The sequence below is a fragment of the Sciurus vulgaris genome, assembly GCF_902686455.1.
Source record: "Sciurus vulgaris genome assembly, chromosome: 4".
Classification (NCBI taxonomy): domain Eukaryota; kingdom Metazoa; phylum Chordata; class Mammalia; order Rodentia; family Sciuridae; genus Sciurus; species Sciurus vulgaris.
In genome coordinates, this window is record NC_136464.1 from 101,302,430 (window position 1) to 101,322,717 (window position 20,288).

Genomic DNA, 20,288 nt, shown 5'->3' on the forward strand with positions numbered 1-20,288 from the left:
AAGATTATTAAAATATTTTATATAAGTTATTGAGGGTACTAATGGAAAAACCTTAAACCTCTTGTGAAGATGATTCACTTATTGATATAGATGTAGTTATTTGGGAATCTCACTTGCAGTTCATTTTAATAATTGTGTTGTGCTGAGGCTGTGCCACACAATTAAGAGAACACTTAAATAGAGCAGTTATTATAGCAATCCTGGTTCCTTTAATTGAAATGAAGGAATTGGGCATTTGCTACTCAGCTTCTTTCATGTTCTACTTCGAAGGAAACTTGTCTTGAGAATATGATCCACTGTATGTCTATCTTCTGTCTTACTTAGGTAGCTGTCCACCCACATATAAGAACTAGCAAAGGTGGGTGGACAATTCTATTCAATTCTGGAGTTTAGTTAGCGTGCTTCTTTGGCTTTCACCCTGAGCTATATGTTCTGACTTAGCTGCCATACAATTCTCCTTCTATATAATGGAGGTGGGGGTGGGAGAAGAATGGAGAAACTTCAGATTACATAGAGGGAAATGAAAGGGTGGAGGGGGCAGGGGTATGAAAGATGGTGGGATGAGACAGACATCATTACCCTATGCACGTATATGATTACACGAATGGTATGAATCTACGTGGTGCACAACCATAGAAACGAAAAGTTGTACCCCATTTGTGTACAATGAAACAAAATGCAAAATGCAGTCTGTAAAAATAAAAAAATAATAATAAAAAAATAAATTCATTACTTAGGTCAGGAAAAGGATTGCTTTCAGAGGGCCTCTTATTATATTAGGGATCTCTTAGGTTAGGGCTGTCTCCAAAAGACCCTTATTTTTACCAAGGAAAAAAATAAACTCTCTAGCTGTATATATTTTTAGTTGATTAAAAATATTCAACAATTTTGGAGGTCATGCAGCTGAGCAATATGTTGTTATTCTCCCACTAGCATTGTCGATGACCACTCTGACTGAAGGGCTAAACTGGTCTATGAAAAGTTGCATTTCACTATCTTGTCTGGCAAGAATTGCCTTTCCATTGCCTTTCCCTGTTCTCCAGGGGATAGTTACCTTTCAGTCTCTTCCCCTATTCTCAAATGAAGGACATTTTTTGTACCATAATGATTAAATGCAGGCTTAGACATTCCTGGAAAAAGGAACTCTAATTACGGAACCCTAAGACTTTCTACTCTGTAACTTTCCTTTAGATTTATAGAACCCAGAACTTCCAGTGACCTACAGATAACAGCTACCTGTGTATCAAAAAAGCAGGCACCCACCTATCTGATATGCCTCCTCCAACATTCCTATTAAAGCCTTGCTTGTACCTGCAACTCTTAAGCAAGACGGTCTTTGTTGGTGATATTCTCCATATCTTTTTGTTGCTAATTTTCCAAATAAATCCTCCTGTTTATCTGAACATCTTGATCTTGAGTCAATGGTCTTTTTGAGCAGAAAGCAACAAAAGTGGGTTCACTAACACTTGAAAATTCTTCTCTGAACCCGCTATGTTTTGCTCAGGTGGGGAAAATTAAGGCTGTTTAGTTCTTACTCACCTGTGGCATTGAGATAAACATGCATGACAAATGGGGTATCTTTCCCTCAATAGTAATGGCAATGAAATAGTCTCTAGTGGATTCACCAATTCAACAATATTCTTGAGGCAACCTCTGTAATCCAGGCACAATTCAGAGAATTAGGCTTTGGGGAAAAGTTGTAAATGAGAGAGATTCAAGCTGTTTTATGATGGGAAATGTAGATATTAAGTAAATCATTTCTATTAAGACAAATGCTATACAAAAATGTATCTGGCCTGAATTTAAAAAATCTTTACCTATGTAGGATAGTGTAAGAAAAATTCAGCGATAAGGAAAGTATAGCATATGCAAATATCTGGACTAAACACTTAAAATGATTGCTAGCCATATTTGGCTATTTATATGAACTAAAAATGAATAAAATTCAGTTTTGAAGTTTTATCTTTCATGTGCTTAATAGCCACATATGACTAATGTTTATCATATTAGACACCACAGATACACAATATTTCCATAATCACAGAAAGTTCAATTAGACAACTCTAGGTCTTATAAAAATCAGGTCCAAGAGCTGAATTCCATTACATGACATCATTTTTGCCACTCCATCCCAAGTTCTGAGAAGTCAGTCTTCAAAGTTTTGTTTTTCTGGTTTATTCTTAGACATTGTTAGTGAATATTTATACTATTTGAAACCGCCTCATATCCAGTAATCTGTATCTATACACTTTTTAAATTTTGGAGTTGACCATTTTAGTGTTTGAAAAATGTATTATAAAATTATGGTTTGATTCTATGAATTTAATGATTCTATGAATTTATTTCAAGTTAAATAAGATATTTATTTAATTACTCAACAAATATTTATTGACTCACTCTATATTCCAGGCACTATTTTGGTGGTAAGGTCACAAAATAAGCAAAAGGATCAATACTACTATTTTTGAAGAGCTTACATTTTAAAAGAGGGAGACAATCAATAAATAAAATCAATATAGCTCATATGATAAACTAATATGAAAAACAATGAAGTAGCACTAAGGAATGAAGAATAGAAGGATAAATGTTTAAATGCTATTCTGTTATGTTTTTATTGATGAACTAAACCCTTTATTATTACAAAATGTTCCAGTTTATCTCAGGTAAAACTCCTTATGATGGAATCTGCTTTATTTAGAGTTAATACATGCACTTCAGCCTTTATTTTATATTTATTTCTAAACTTCCAACATGTATATTCATATTTATAGTGTCTTTCTTGTAGCTAGCATATGGCGAGGTCTTATTTAGTCTTTCTAAAGACTTACAATCTCTTGTAATTGACACATTTGTTCCATTTACATTAACATAATTATTTATGTAGTTTAAGATTGCCACTTGCTATTTGTTTCCTGTTTGTCCTATGTGCATTTTGTTCACTTACCTCTAATTGTTCTCTATTTTGGATTAAGTAGTTTTGGTATTCTTTTTTTATCATGCTTATTGTTTTATTAGTTATACCAGTTTAATTTTTTAGTGATTGCTCTAGGATTTATAATATCTTTAAATTATCATTGTCTATTTTCACATAATATTAACCATCATATATAATACATGAAACTTACAATAATCTTTCCCCCCCTGCCTTCTTTGTGTTGCTGCCATTATCATACATTTTTCTCCTACATATGGAATAAATTTTATCCTGTGGAATTACTGTATTTGCTTCAAATAGTTATCTTTTATAAGATTTTTAGGTAAGGAAAAAGTTTTTGTTATTATTTCTATTTGCCATTTCTGGCATTTTGTTGTTTAGATATGAGTTTTTTTTTTTTTTTTTTTTTTTTTTTTTTCTTTTAGGGGTGAGTTACCAGGCATTGAACCCAGGGGCACTCAACCACTGAGCCACATCCCCAGCCCTATTTTGTATTTTATTTAGAGACAGGGGCTCACTGAGTTGCTTAGTGCCTTGCTGTTGCTTTGGCTGGCTTTGAACTCACAATCCTTCTGCCTCAGCTTCCTGAGCCTCTGGGCTTACAGGCATGAGCCACCATGCCCACCTAGATATGAATCTTCTTTAACATTTCCTGCAATACTAGTTCTCTGGATCAAAATTATCTCAGAGTTTTCTATCACAAAATGTTTTTACATTACTTACAGTTTGGAAGACAGAGGACTTTAGAATGACAATTTTTTTTATTTTAATAACTTGAAGATACACAATTGTCTTTTGGGTTTCAGTGCTTCTGATGAGAAGGCAATAGTTGTTCTTTGATATGTAGTATGTCTTCTGTACTTTCAGAAAAAAGATTTTAAATTTGTCTTTAAGAAGTTTCATTATGATATTTCTTGTTTTATTTGTATTTTATAAAATCACTTTGGAGAATTGTTGATATCTTATTTTTGGATTTGTTGATTTATGTATTTTAAATCATACTTCAAAGGTTTTGGGCAATTCTTATAAATACTCCAACCTACAACCCGATATCTCTAATATCTCTGTTTTCTCCTCCTGGAACTGAAAGTGCATGGATGTAAGATTTCCTGATACAGGTCCTTGGTCGGGGGAGGGAGGCTATCTATTGTGTCATTGTGATGTATTAGCATTATTATAATACTTCCTTACTTTCTGGTTTAACAAATATTCTAGGGTAATCTGACACTTTCCTTTCATAGCCTTGATATACCTATTTGAAATATGACTGAAAATAATAATAAGTCACTGTACATAAAACTGTGGTTCTTAGAGGAGAGGTTGGAGTTGACAATATAATTTTGGAAATTGCTAATGTAGAGACACTGTAAAAAGTTGTGCAACTGGATGACATCACTGTGTCTTAGAATATGGATAGAAAAGGGAGTCCAAGCTAGAAATCTGGGACTCTCCATTTAGAGATGATATAAAAGCACTATATGTTTTATCCATTTAAAAGAGGATATGATTTGGTCTTATATTCTTATTATTAACCAAATTTTCAAAACAGCAAACCAGGGCTGGAGTAGAAATTTTCCATTTTTTATAATCTGACCTAGTGAGAAACAAATTTTGTTATAAAAGTATATAACTTGCTTTTATAATACCCTGTAAACTTTCTGTACTCATTAATTTTTAAAGGTTGTGTGTGTCTGTGTATTTCTACAGTTATATATAAATATATATGAACATGTTATCTCTTCATAGTTTTACTTCATATATATTTACTTCTTTCTTTCTGATCTGGAATAAATAATTTTAATTATACAAAGGGATTGGATTTTGCCAATTTTTTTCTGCATCTGTTGAAACGATAATGTGTTCTCCTTTACTTTATTTAGAGTATTATATTTATAGATTTTCTTTTGTTGAACCATCCTTGCATACATGGAAAAAATCTCACCTTCTTATGGTATATAATACATATTGTATCTTTTTGGACTCACTTTATTAGAATTTTTTGGAGGTTTTTCTTTGTGTGTGTGTAAGTTCTTAAGTGACATTGGTCTATGGTGTGTGTGTGTGTGTGTGTGTGTGTGTTGTCTGATTTGTGTATCAGGGCAATACTGTTCTTAATTAGTCATGAAAGTTACTCTTCTTCTATTTTTGAAAATAAGACTTTAAGGAAGGGTTGATGTTAGTTGTACTCGCTTTCTAGAGTTACCATAATTCAGATATGAATCTCTTTATATTTTCTCTACTTTGAGTCCTTAAACTTTTTAGATTTGCAGGTTAATGTTTTAACCAAAACTGAGAAATTTGGAGACATTATTTCACTAAATATTCTTACCCCTCCTTTTATCTCCTGAGACCCCTATTATTCATATGTTGATAAACTTGATGGTATGTGACAAATTTTGGGAACTCTGTTCTAATTTTGTCTTGTCTTCAGGGTGGATAATTTTAACTGACCAATCTACAAGTTTATAGTTTTTTGCCAACTCCAATCTGCTATTGAATCTCTAGTGTGTGTGTGTGTGTGTGTGTGTGTGTGTGTGTGTTTGTGTGTGTTCTCTGATTCTTAATGGAATAGGGAAGAAATATCCATGACAGTTACAATCTTCGGTTCTATAACTGGTCATGTGGCCATAGTTGGTCTTTATGACTATCTTCTTCGACTTCCTATTCTGTATCCCCTCTACCTTCAGCAAGCACCTCAGCAGGTCTTGGCTCTTTACCTGGAAGTATGACACCTTTATTCCTGAAGTGTCTGAAACATTTGTTGTCTTGCCTCGATTGTGTTGTTGTAGTTTCCCATTGACCTTAATAACAGGACAGGGTAATGCCAAGAGATGTCCTAAGGGATCTCCTGCACTCCAGGAGTATGCTTCCTTACCTCCATTGTGGAGTAACAGTCCCATGTCCCCTTGATAATCTGGATTAATCATCGCTGCCAGCACTGTACCTCCCTTCTTAGCCTGCTGACTCAGAGACCTGAGGAGTCCCTAGTGGCCAGGGGAAAGTCTTAACTTCCGTTTAATGAAATCATTGTTATATCTCCTGGTAGTAACATTCTTCCTTCTGGAACTAAGACTTCTAGGCCTGCAGAACATAAGGTTGCAAGAACAGGAAACAAAAACTTTCCTAGTGGATCCCTAGGGGTAATAATGAGTGGTACCATTCCTGTCTCCACCCCTTGATTCCTGGGCCCATGAATTCTAGCAATAGGAGATACAGTTCCATAGAGTGGATGCTGATTCAGAGTAGAGACAACCTTCTGAAGACCTTGCTCTAGTCCTTAAAGGTATTGCCATGTAGTTGACACTACAACAGGATCTTCAAAAGTTTATTCCATTGTTCTATCAAACCAGTTGCTTCAGAATGGTGGGGGAACATGGTAAGACCAGTGAATCCCATGAGTATGAGCCCAATGCTTTGCTTCTTTGGCTGTGAAGTGAATTGCTTGGTCCAAAGCAATGCTGTGTGGAATACCATGACAATGGATAAGGCATTTTATAAGTTCATGGATGGTAGTTTTGGCTGAAGCACCTCGTGTAGGGAAGGCAAATCCATATACAGAATAAGTGTCTATTCCAGTAAGGACAAACCACTGCCCTTTCCATGATAGAAGTGGTCCAATATAATCAACCTGCTGCCAGGTTGCTTGCTGATCTCCCCTGGGAATAATGCCATATCGGGGGCTTAGCAAAGATCTCTGCTACTGGCAAAGTGGGCACTCAGTCATAACTGTAGCCAAATCAGCCTTGGTGAATGGAAGTCTGTGCTGCTGAGTCCATGCATACCAGCCATCCCTGCCACCATGACCACTTTGTGCATGAGCCCATTGGGCAATAACAGGGGTGGCTGGGGAAAGATGTTGACTGCTACCCACAGAGTGCATCATCCTATTTACCTGATTATTAAGATCCTCCTCTGCTGAGGTCACCTTTTGTTGGGCATTTACATGAGACACAAATATCTTCACATCTTTTGTCCAGGGTAAAGGGAGTTCTATCCACATACCTCTTCCCTGAATGAATGTCTTTGCCACCAATTTTCCAATGATGTTCTTTCCAGTCCCCTGACCAGCTAACCAAACCATTGACTACAGCTCATGAGTCTCTCATGAGTGCACAGTCATGCATCTGGCCATTTTTCCTTCCAGGCAAAATGCACAACCAGAAGCACCGCCCAAAGTTCTGCCCATTGTGAACATTTCCTTTCACCACTGTGTTCCAGAAAGGGCAGCAGAGCTATAGCTATCCACTTCCAGGTGGTGCCTGCATATCATGCAGAACCATCCATGAACCAGTTCCTAGACTTCTCTTCCTCTGTTAGTTGATCAGAAGGTATACCCCATGAAGCCATCGGTTCATGCTAAGGGACAGAAGGTCCTGCAGCTGTAGTAGGAACCATGGGCATTTGGGTCACTTCCTCATGCAACCTACTTGTGTCGTCAGGTCCTGCCTGTGCCCAAATTATGTATATACCACTTCCACTTGATGATGGAGTACTGTTGCACACGTCCAACTTTATGGCTTGGTGGGTCAGATAACACCAAGTTCATGATGAGAAGCTCAGGTAATAGCAATCTGGTGGCCCATGGTTAAGTGTTGAGTTGCCTCTAAGGCCCAAGAGCTGTTTCTCAAAGGGAGAGTAGTTGCCTAAAGATCATTGCAGGAAGTTACACCAAAATCCCATTGGCCTTCTCTGTGATTCACCTATGGGGTCCTGCCAAAGGCTGTAGACATCATTCCTATCCACCACTGACACTCTGAGTACCATTGGATCTGCTGGGTCATCTGGCGCAAGTGGCAGAGCAGCCTGCACAGCAGCCTGGACCTGTTGCAGAGTCTTTTCCTGTTCTGGACCCCACTTGAAACAAGAAACTTTTCTAGTCACCTTGTAGATGGATGGAAACAACACACTCAAATGAGGAATGTGGTACCTCCAAAATTTAAATTGACCCCAAAGGTATTGAGTTTCTTTCTTATTTGTAGGAGGGGCCAGAGGAAACAACTTATCATTTACCTTAGAAGAAATATTTCAGCAGGCCCCACACCACTGGACTCCTAGAAACTTTGCTGAAGTTTAAAGTCCCTGAATTTTAGTGGGATTTATTTTCCATCTTCTATAAGCAAATGCTCTACTAGCAAGTTTGAAGTGGTTGCTACCTTCTGCTCAGTTGGTCCAATCAACGTAATGTTACCTATATAATGGACCAGTGTAATACCTTGTGGAAGAGAGATGTTCAAGATCATATCTCTGTGAACTAAGCTGTGACACAGTGCTGGAGAGTTGACATAAACCTGCAGAAGAATAGTGAAGATATATTGCTGACCATGCCAGCTGAAAGCCTATTGTTTCTAGTGGTCCTCATGTATCAGGATGGAGAAAAAAGCATTTAGCAAAACAGTAGTCACATAGCAGGTACCAGGAGATGTATTAATCTGTTCAAGCCAAAAAAAAAAAAAAAAAAAAAAAAAAAAGAAAGAAACCACATCTGGTACAGCAGCTGCAATTGAATCACCACCTGATTAGCTTACAATAATCAACTGTCATTCTCCAAGACCCAGATGTCTTCTGCACAGGCCAAATAGAGACTTAAATGGGTATGTTTTGGGAATCACCACCCCTGCCTGCATCCTTCAAGTCCTTGATGGTGTCTCTAATCTGTGCAATCCCTCCAGGAATGTAGTATTGCTTTTGATTCACTATTTTCCTAAGTATAGGCAATTCCAGAGGCTTCCATTTGTCCTTTCCCACCACAACAGATCTCACTCCACAGGTTAGGGAACCAGTGTGGGAGTTTTGCCAAGTGCTAAGTGTATCTATCCCAATTATACATTCTAGAACTCGGAAAATAACCACAGGATGAGTTTGAGGGCCCAACGGACCCACTGTAAGTTGGACCTTGGCCAAAACTCCATTGATCACCTGACCTCCATTGGCCCTTACTTTTACTGGAGGGCCACCAGGAATCAATGTCATTTCAGAGCCTGTGTCTAGTAGTCCCCCAAAATTGCCTTTTTCCCAATGCACAGCTACCCTAGTAATAGGCCTTAGATTCCTTTGGGAAAGGATGGGAGAAAGAATAACAGTAAAGATTTTTGGTTCTGTACCAGGGTCCTCCCTCAAGGTGACCTAGCCTCAACTTCATTCAAGGGGTTCTGGATCAGTAAATTGACTCAAATCCAGGAAGTGGTTGAGGGACTGTGATTCTCTGCTCTTGTGATCTAGGGCAGACTCTTGTACATTTGCCCTGGAATTTTTCTGTTTATATAAGTTGAGTAAGAACTTGGTGGGTTTCCCATCTATTTAGCTTCCATGATTAATTAGCCAACTGCGGAGATCTACACGAGTCAGAACATTGTGTCCATTTCTTCCCCTTTGCTACCCATTATGGAAACTATGACCACCCTGTCTTTGGTGATTGAGGGCTGCCGCTTGGCCTCTTTCTCCCAGAAATCCAATCATTCCCATTGTATTTAAGTCTTTCAATTGACAGACTGCACTTCCCACAGTAAGTTCTGGCATACAAGGAAGAGCAATGACGGCGCTCTTCAAGGATGCTGGTGCAGCACTTACACGTTTGTTTCTTATAGTTTTGGTGAAGCACGTTTCTCTGGACCCTGACAAGCATGGAGGAGAAGGTTGTACATGACAGATCCACTCCAGCATTTCAATCTTTCTGAGCCTCTGAATTCCCTCATCAACAGTAAGCCAAGGGATGTCGGGGATTTTCAGCTCATTTATAGTACGCCATCTTTGGACCCATACTTCATCCAACCAGCCAAACAAACAATACCTTTTTAAACACTGCAAGCTATTACATTAAGTCTAGAATCTCTGCTTAATGGGCCAATATCAATAAATTCAGCCTGATCTAAGTTTATGTTCCTTCCACCATTATCCAACACCCTTGAAATCCATTCCCACACATGTTCCCCAGACCTCTGCTTGCATGAACTAGAACACTCAAGAAGTTCCTTCTGAGTGTAGTGTACCTGCTTGTGGGTCACACTCTGTACCTCACCACTAGGGACCTGCTTATATTTGGTTCTAGTTATAGGCCTGGAGGCAAAAGTGGGTGGTGAGGGTGGGTTCTGAGTAGTATCAACATTTTCATGCTGCATAACTGAATCACAGAAAGCTTTTACTGTTTCCATAAGCAAAGCAGAATTAGTTCTCTCCAGGGAGGGTGGAGAAGCCAATACCACAGGGGTGGGGTAGGGATGCCTCAGTTGTGGCTAAGGGTGGGGACTCAACAACTTCTGGCAAAATGAACTCATCGGAATACGGGAGTTCAACATCCCCAGCCCCTTCAGGCTCCTCTCCTACATCGCCATCCCAACTTGCAGGATCCCATTCTTTTCCAAGCAGTGTATTCGCTTTAACCACAGACACCTTCCGAGGCTGAGAGTTAAACTTTTTCTTAATTCAGTCAATTGCAGGATGAGGGTTTATGTTTGTTTTTCAGCAACCTCAGCCCTATCGCTACAAGAGAGAGGAGTCTTCTTCAGTTTTCAGATCAGTTACGTGCATCTGCAGCTGAGAAACTGAATTTCTGAGCTCATCATTCTCCTTTGCTACTTTGTCCAGTGAAGCCAGAATCAACCAACCAACATCATCATATTTCTTAGTTTTCCAGAGTTGTTCAAAGGTATCATGTACAGAGTCACTAAATGCCTTGTTTTTTTATAAGTGGCGAATTGAATGCATCTTCTTTATGGATTTCTTTAAACAGTTCACACCATGAATTATCAGTGCTCTTCATAGTATCAGTAGGAGAGACTTCAGTAACTTCGGGTCTAACCAATTTAAACAGCCAACTCCAAAACCCACAAAACCAACTAAGGAAATTCATCCTCACAATTCTGTTTCTTCAGAGCCACTCCTGGTACCAATTTCTGTATTAGTCAGGGTTCTCTAGAGGAACGGAATCAACAAGAAGTATGATTTTAAACAGGGGATTTATTAGATTGGCTTACACGAACAGAATCTGGACAGTTCACGATGCCCATTTGCAAGCTGGAGAGCTGGAAGAACCAGTAGCTTCACAGTCCAAGAGGAGAAAGCCCCAGAACAAGAGGGATTAAGAGTGCTACCCTGGTCTGAAACCAAGGCTTCTGGAAACTCCCTGCAGAATAACTGGCGGAGTCTGCTTTGAAAGACTGAAGAGCAAGGATCTGATATCCTCAGACGATTGAAGTGGCAATCAAGAACCTGTTCAAGAAGAGTCGAGCTTGTATCTGCATCTGTTGTCTTCTTCTTCCAACTTTTATTCCATCCAAGCCACCATCCTATTGGACAGTGCTGCCCACACTTAGGAAGGGGCTCCACTTCAGTCCACTATCCCACGTTCCAATCATTCCTAGACATGCCCTCATTGACACAGTCAGAAGCCTCTTAATCATTGGGATCTCTTAATCCAATCAAATTGACAATTCAAATTAACCATTACATGTATCTTGTATAGATTTCTTTCCTGGAGCTTTTCCTTCATTTTTTCATCATCTTCATCATCATCTTCTTCATCATCATCAGCAGCAGCAGCAGCAAGTTTTACTTTTTTCTGGGGAACCTTGCTATCACCTCCAGGGGAGGTTCAGATGGCTTTCCAGATACACTTAAGAGTTTTATATCCTCCTCCTCTTCATCTTCTGACTCTGCATCTTCCTCCACAGTCACTAAGTGCTACCCACTAATATGCACAGACTCAGAACCACCTTTTAACCTTAAGACAACAAGTGGTGTCATTTCAAAGCCCCCAAGGGAAACCGTTGGCTGTACAGACATTTTCAATGTTGCCAGCATTACTTTAATTGGACTGACTTCATAATTCATTGCCTCTGTTTCAACAATGTGCAATTCATCCTTTGCACCAGCCCTTGAACTGACCCTTCTTAACAAGAGCTGGTGCTCATTTTCATCATTATCCACCTTAAAGTGATAATCTTTGTTAGCCTTTAGTGCACAACCAAAAAGACAGTTCTGGGCCCTCAGGGGGCTCATGTCCATATCCATCCTTCACTTTGGTGGGGAAGAAGGCAGGATGGAAAATAGGCCACTGAGCTAAAGAGACTGCAGGAAAGAATCATTACAGGGCCATTTATAAAATTTCTAATAAGTCCTTTTCTGTAAGTTCTCTCTCCTTGTTAATTTTATCTATTTCATGATACAAAAATGTTTCTTTTGCTTTCATGTACTTATTTAGACATGTCTTTCTTGAGTTTTTTGAACACATTAAAATTGTTGATTTAAATTCTTCCTAATACATTCAATACGTGGGTTTCCTCAGAGAAAATATTGACTATTTCTCACCATCTGTTTACAGACCATACCTTGTTGTTTCTTTATATATTGTGTAATTTTTTATTACAGATGTTATGGGGCGCAACTTAAGAACAGACCGATCACCACTGAGAAGTTTAAATTTGAGAGTCTTTATTAGCTGGCCAGCAGACTGTCTCACACAACGCCCCAAAAATGGCTACTGGAAAATCAGTCCTGACCATGGGGTTGCAGGAGTTTTTATACCATAAGTCAGTACATCAATCATAAGTGTCTATTGCTATGATTTAAAATTACAAACTAACACCATGAGATCTAAAATCATTAGCAGAAAGGGAAAGTGGGTCAAAATGACCTCTCAGGTACAAATTAAAGAATGTTTACTAACATCTAGACAATCACTGTTGACATCACTGTTGACAGGGTACATTTTTTAAGGAATAATAGACATCAAAAAGAGAATGATTTTTCATTATACAAGAATTGCCATTTTGTGTTGCCCAACATGTCATGCTAAGCATGATGATGTGATGATGTGGGATGTTCCCACGGGAGATGCTAAACAACTGTTTATGGGTACAAAGGTGGGATGTTCCCATGGGAGAAGCATTTCCTACATAATATGGAGTCTCTGGGTAAAATGGAGTCTGTTTAATCATTGCCCATATAGCCTGGTCTATAACATTTCCATGGAGTTAAATACGTCCACCTGTCACACAAATTGGACATTCAAAATAATTTAGCAACTCTTGTTACCAAAGTTCATTTCTTACTGCATGACAGCTGATATTCAGGAGATGAGAATTGCTGGGAATGAAATCAGGATTTGTGAGCCAGCTAATCAGGAAAATGGCTAGACCCTATCTTAGTGTTTATTTTAAAGAATTTAAGTAATACTGTATCTACATTGTGTACAACCACAGAAATGAAAAGGTGTACTCCATTTGTGTACAATGAATCAAAATGCAGTCTATAAAAATAAAAAAGATTTTAATAAAAAAATTGATTAATTTAACTTAGTGCAGTGGTGCAATCCTGTAATCCCAATGACTCTGGAGGCAAAGACAGGAGGATTGCAAGTGGTAATTTAGCAAGACCTTGCTTCAAAATAAAAAATAAAAAGGGCTGGGAATGTATCTCAGAGCTAGAGCACTCCTGAGTTCAATCACCAGTACCACAAAAAAGAAAAATAATTAATTAGTTGACAAATTATAAAATTATGTAGTACACAACTATATGTCTATATCATGTAGAATGATTAAATCAACCTAATTAACATATCTACCTCCTTAAATACTTATGACTTATTCTTCCTCTCTGCCCCACCTCTTTTCCGGTCCTGGGAATTGAACCCGGGCACTCTGAACCTCTGAGCTACATCCCCAGCCCTTTTAAATTTTTAAATTTTGAAACAGAGTCTTGCTAAATTTCCCAAGCTGCCTTTAAATTTATGATCCTCCTGCCTCAGCCTCTGGAGTGGCTGGGATTTCAGATAGGCCTGGCTTACTCTCTTAACTGCAACTTTGTATTCTTTATCTCCCAATGTTTTTAAATTAATAAAATGAATATTAAGACTAGCAATTAGACTACCAAATTAAGTTTAAAATTCTCTTCAGTTTTATTTGTCTTTAGAATACATTCCTCCATTTTTGTGGTCTGGTCTAAAGTCACTTGAAACCAGGCATGGTGACACATGCCTGCAATCTCAGAGACTCAGGAGACTGAGGCAGAGGGGTTGCAGGTTCCAGGCCAGTCTGGGCAACTTAGACCCTCAACAACTTAGAAGGACCCTATCTCGATATTTAAAAAGCGTGGGGATGTAGCTCAGTGATTGAGTGCCTCTGGGATTAACCTCCAGCATCAAAAAATAAAAATGCAAACAAGAAAAAATAAAGTCACTTGAAATAATTATTTCATTTATATATATATATATAATTTAAAATGTATATTTAATTGATGTGTATATTAAATTGATTCGTTTTAGTTTTTGTTTTTAGAGTTTATTATAATTCCTGAATATGTAAAACATTTATGTTTCCAACATCAAAATCATATAGGTATATTGAAAGAAACTTTGCTTCCAGGGATGTTCCTGCCAGTCCTTCCCTATTTTCATTAATTTGAGCTTATTTTCTACTGTTTCTATTGGTAAGTATAAGCAATTATGTATGTATATTTATACATGATTCTTCTTTTTTACATAAAAGGTATCATTCTCTGTAAAAAATATTTTTCCACTTCTTAAAAAAAAGAATTTAAGTACAAAAACACATTTTTATGTAGAGGAAAGGAGAGTAGTGGGTTAATGTACAGGAAGACTACATTTCCAGGCACATCTAGCTACCCCAGAACCATCTTAGTCATTCAGGGAACATTTTCTTTTATCTACAGACTGAACATTCCTATGATTGCAGATCACCTTGTCTAGGGAATATCCTGTAATTCTTTAGATAAACATTATTTTTGTGCAAGTTAAACATTCTTATTTTTTAAATTAGTGAATAGGATTAGCAAGTGCTTGGCCCACACTTTGATGTTATTTGAAGACTATCAAGTTTTATGAGTGATGAAATTCTAAAGAAAGATTACTGATTAGGAGGTCTAAGGACCAATATTTTTTCTCTTTGTCTCCCTTTCCTGAAATAATTTACTCCAGTAGTTACTATTTCAGCCATTCAAAGGTTATTTTCTTTCTTTCTTTTAGAAGTAACAATGCTGGGAAGGGGGGGGGGAAACAAAGATTGACTTTACAAAGAGATTAATAAAATAAAGCTAATCTCAAATAGGGTGGAATAAAACAAAATGATATAGTCATTACCACTGTTTTAGATTCTCCTCTCTCTCTATTGTTCAGTATTAGTGCTATTTGTTCTTGTTCCTTGTTTCATGATTATTCAAAATTAATTGTGTAAAGCCTGTCTTTCTTGTGTATGAGCACTACATTCTATGCCCAGTTAGCTTAGTAGTCGGTTAATGGTTGAATATATCTATTCTTTAATTCCTGGAATGAATAAATTTCTGTGTTTGTCTTTCGTCTGTATCAGAGCAAATCTTCAATAGTCAGCCATGCAGTTTTACAATTATATTTTACACTTCACTTGTTACTTATGCATATCCTTGAGATTAGCCAGAGATGAGAGCTTAGACCTCCTCAGGTCTTAACTGAACATGCACACAGTTGTATATATGCATGCAGTCTTCTTTACTACTGGTGTTTTCTGAGTACATTTCAAAGTATCCTCTGGAATCACACTCCTCAGCTTGGATTTTAAAGTTTTCTGTTTAATCTACTGTTTGCCACAACCATTATCTACTGCCTCAGACAGCCACAATCTAAACCAATTGCTTCTGGTTGTTTTCAACAAATACCCCCAGCAGGAGTGGTTGCCCCAGGTTAAATAAAGAACACTTTGTGAGTAAGATATTATTGAGAATCCCCAGATAATTCAAATTATGACAATTCTCTGGACATTAAACTTTGAAGAAGTTACAATCTCATTTTTCCCCTGCTGTAGTTCCATGGTTGTTGGTTTTCAGTGTGAATTCAAACTTTTTGTTTACAAGACTACCATGGAGCTAGAGAAAAAAAAAAAGAAAGAAAGAAAGAAAGAAAGAAAGAAAGAAAGAAAGAAAGAAAGAAAGAAAGAAAGAAAGAAAGAAAGAAAGAAATCTGGCAAGTTAAATGCCAAAAAGTTTGATATTCATAGTGAGACACATCAATTTTTCTTGAATACATATTTTCCATGAATTGCTGCTAGTCTAATTTTCAAACTTCTGCAAAGTTGATTCTGTTAATTTTTGCCAATGTTTTCTTGGTTTTATGGAAGTTTTTCAAAATATTTTACTCTGTCAATTTTTGCTGATTTCATTCTCTTATTTGATTTTAATAAGTTTTTAAAGGTGCATTCTCAATTTTACATTTATTAGTTCAATATTTTAATTTAGGATTAAATTTTCATTATGTGCACAGAATACATTCTGTTATTTTGAAAGAAATAAAATCAATTACCCTATTCCTTGTAATTAATATAACTACAGTTAGAAATATAATATCCTGGACTTCATTTACATAGCAATTATGGTTAAAAATTCTTTGTTTGGGGAACACTACAACATGAAATGAGTAAGAGATTCAGAAATGTGTGACGATCTTTGTGGTAAAATAAAAGTTAAAAATACCAGAAGCTGAGATTTTTTCCAGAATGGTGTAGAAATAGCACAGAGTGGAAGTAAAGTTCTCAAGTGTGAAAATTAAGAAATAGAGCAGAATTTGCCATTTAGTTATTAGATTAAATGTTGAAGGTAGAATTGTTCTAATGGTATAAAATAATGAGTGAATTTCCTAAAAATTCCTAGGCGACATGAATAAATGAGTAAATTCAGTTTCAAGGAGTTCTAAAGAGAGATGAGCCAAGTACTGAAGAAGGAAGTTAGAACTACAGAGTTCAGAGTTAGAAGGGATTGAAAATAAGATCTTGTCAAACGTGTTCATTTTATGAATGAAATAATGAAATAGAAAGAAACCAAAATACTTGGCCAAAGCTGTATCTTAAAGGATGGATCTAAAATCAATTACTTTAGATTCAAGTCTAATGTCTCTCCAATTGAGAATACCTTGTCCTCCTTTCCAACCTCACATATATTTGCTGCCAGTGCCCATTGGTTTGACAGTTTACACCAAACCAGTATACAGTTTTATTAACATAAAAATTTCAGAAATAACTAACCCATAGCCTAGACATTGGACTCTGACCAGTTTTTAGCTTTCTTTTTCTTCAAACAGTCTTTCATCGTGTGAATCAATACATTGTTATTGAGTACTGCAAATTCCGGATCCTTTGTTAAGCAGTGTAGATAGAAAAATAAATCATAGCCATTTTCCTAAAGAGTCCTGCAGCCAACTTGGAAGAACAGATACAGCAAATTGAAGAATCACAGTACAACTTTGTGGGTACTATACCTTAAGTATGAACCAAAAACTTTGGGTGCATAGAAGACAATTCAATTGTCCTCTCAGAAGAAACTCTCTTAGAGAGTTTATCTACAGAAAAAAAAAAAATTAGTTTATCCAGGAAAGATGAATTATTGGGTTTTATAGAGGAAGAAAGGGTCAATGATCAGCAAAAGGGGTTGCCAAGGAAGAAGCAATGTGAGCTAACCACGAGGATCTATCAAGGGCTGATGTTTCCACTCTTTGTGATTCTTAGAGGATGCTGAAGAAGGCCTTGTAATGAGAGATGAAACTGAAGATGTCAGATAGGTCCCAAATGGGAGGGTTATTGTTTATACTGATTGTAATTTTGCCAAGAACTGTAGTAGCATTTAATCTAATAGCACTTCCTAATACATACCCTATACACATGCAAATTACTGTCTCAATTCCAGTTTCCAGGGCAATCTGACCCAAACATTAGTTATGCTTTATCCTCTAGTAGTTGATCCTACATAAACTGGTAAAACATGTTCCCACAAACATTTATAATTTATGTAGACTTATGAATTTGCACATGAACAACACACAAAAATAAATTTACTTAATATTAATAAAATCATTAATATGATGAAAATTACCAATCCATAAATGAATGTAAGTTCTGATTTTTCCCTATATACCAGTGAATTCAACACCTTGCATACACCTTCCACTTGCAAAAGTGAGATCACTTGTCAGGCAGGAGTGCGAGAGTCAAACCTGGTTGGTGTGGCCTAGATGATAAAGAGGAAGAATACAGTGAAAAGATAATGCTTCAAAAGAATAGACCACAGGATGTGCAGCAATTTAATGCTTTCTGATCTATTATCTGTCTTTGAGGCCCTGACAAAAACAACTATTTCAAAACTGCTATGGTGTATATTACTCTGAGAGTCTAGCTGTAGGGTGGAGAGTTTTGATAAAAAAATTCTGTTCCAAAATGTCGTAAAATGCAATTGTGTTCTTGCTACTTTTTAAAATTTGTTTTTAATGATGTGATATTTCATGAACACAAAAGAATATATATATGAGTAATTGTGTGCTACAGAAGAAAGTGAGAACCAAGTATGTAATTCTCAGCTGGGGCAACAGCATGTCACTAGAACCTTTGAAGTATTTCTTCACTCCATTTGCCTTGTTCTCCCAGTAGGTATTCTTTCTAAACTACGTATGCACGTCTATGTATTTCCTCAAACAAACAACAAACTTATATATAATATTTAAAATGTTTTGATATGTGATATTTACATTATCCCTCAAATTTTCACACTTAACATTTTTTCTTGTTATTATCCATCTTAAAATGAAGATTGAAATTCCTAAATGTATGATTGTTTCATAAGCTGCGTTGACAGATTTATAACTCCTTGCTTTTTCAGAAGAGAATATGATCTCTAAGATACTGGTTATTCATTGTGTATTGAGTCTCTATAAAGATTCCTACAAAGTCAAATTTTAAAAATAAAACAAATATCCTTGAAAAATTATGTATTTTTATTGTGTTGGATGCTTGCTTAATTTTTCCATTAGAGGTTATTTATTTATCCTAGTCAGATTTTCTGTTTTTTAATGTTATCTGTTGATTTAGTACTTACTGAGTTGCATTAAATTTTTCACTATGATTGTGTTTGCTATTTTAATTTTAAAGTTTTATCAATTTTTGTTTCACACATTTTTAGCTAAATTATTTGTTGCATTTAAGCATAGAATTATATAGCTTCTGGTGAATAATTGATTTTCTGTCATAAGGAAGAAATCTTTTTCATTTCGGATTGTTATTTTTTTGTTTGAGTTTGTAATTGATGTTAATTTAGATGTGTTTTCCTTAGATTAGTATTTTCTGATATAAACATCCATTCTGTAACATCAAAATTTTAAATTACCAATATTTTATTGTCTCAATCATATAATGATTGTTTTGTGTTTGATCTGTCCACATTTATTTCTTTCCTGGAGAATTTAATCTTTTTCATTTTTTTTATTATTCCTTTCATATTTGGATTAATTTTACTATCTTAATTTTGAGTTTCCAGTTTGACCTGCTTATGTAATATTTTTCCTATTACATTTATTTTTACACACTCTTCTTTTACCTATCTCTCATCTATTTACACTTTATTCAAACTGTTAGATGTTAGCAGTTTTAGTATGTATAGTGAATAAAATATATGGATAAATTCCACACCACATAATGTATAATACCTTAAATTATATCTCTTTTTAGTTACATACTATTTTTGTCTAGAATTTAAAATCTCATACAAAAATCATACAAAATTTTAATCATGTACATCCATTAGTTAATTACATCTGTTTAACTTTTTAACTATGCAGTATTGCTATTTTTATTTTAAACTTACTTTGGGACTTGATTTCTTCCTTTAAAAATACAGATATATAGCTTTTGTCCCCTTTGTGTACTAAACTTTTAGTGCTAAACTGTTTTCCCCTGTTATCCTTTTTATTTTGTCTATTTTCTTTTTTTTTTTCTTGTCTTTTTATTGTAAACAAATGGGATACATGTTGTTTCTCTGTTTGCACATGGTGTAAAGGCATACCATTTGTGTAATCATAAATTTACATAGTGTAATGATATTTGATTCATTCTGTTATTTTTTCCCTTCACCCCACCCCACCCACCCCTCTTTTCCCTCTATACAGTCCTTCCTTCCTCCATTCTTGCCCCCCTCCCTAACCCTAACTCTTTTTCCTTTCTTTTTTTTTTTTTTTTTTGTGGTGCTGGGCCCAGGGCCTGTGCGTGCAAGGCAAGCACTCTACCAACTGAGCTATCTCCCCAGTCCCCTAACACTAACTCTAACCTTAAAACTAACCCCTACCACCCCCATTATGTGTCTTCATCCACTTATTAGCGATATCATTCATCCTTTGGTTTTTTGAGATTGGCTTATCTCACTTATCATGATATTCTCCAATTTCATCCATTTGCCTGCAAATGCAATAATTTTATCATTCTTTATGGCTGAGTAATATTCTATTGTGTGTATATGTATGTATGTATGTATGTATGTATATATATATATATATATATATATATATATACACACCACAGTTTCTTTACCCATTCATCAATTGAAGGACATCAAGGTT

General features: G+C 36.2%; 1 long non-coding RNA gene and 1 pseudogene across 2 annotated transcripts in view; both read right to left on the reverse strand.

Moving 5' to 3' along the window:
* The window catches only part of LOC306660556, a 1,243,860-nt gene that overhangs the window by 378,068 nt on the left and 845,504 nt on the right, over nt 1–20,288 (reverse strand). The gene's annotated exons all lie outside the window — the stretch shown is intronic.
* LOC306659053 (nucleophosmin-like) lies at nt 10,233–11,941 on the reverse strand (annotated as a pseudogene). The gene has a single exon. The product of its transcript is annotated as a nucleophosmin-like (transcript).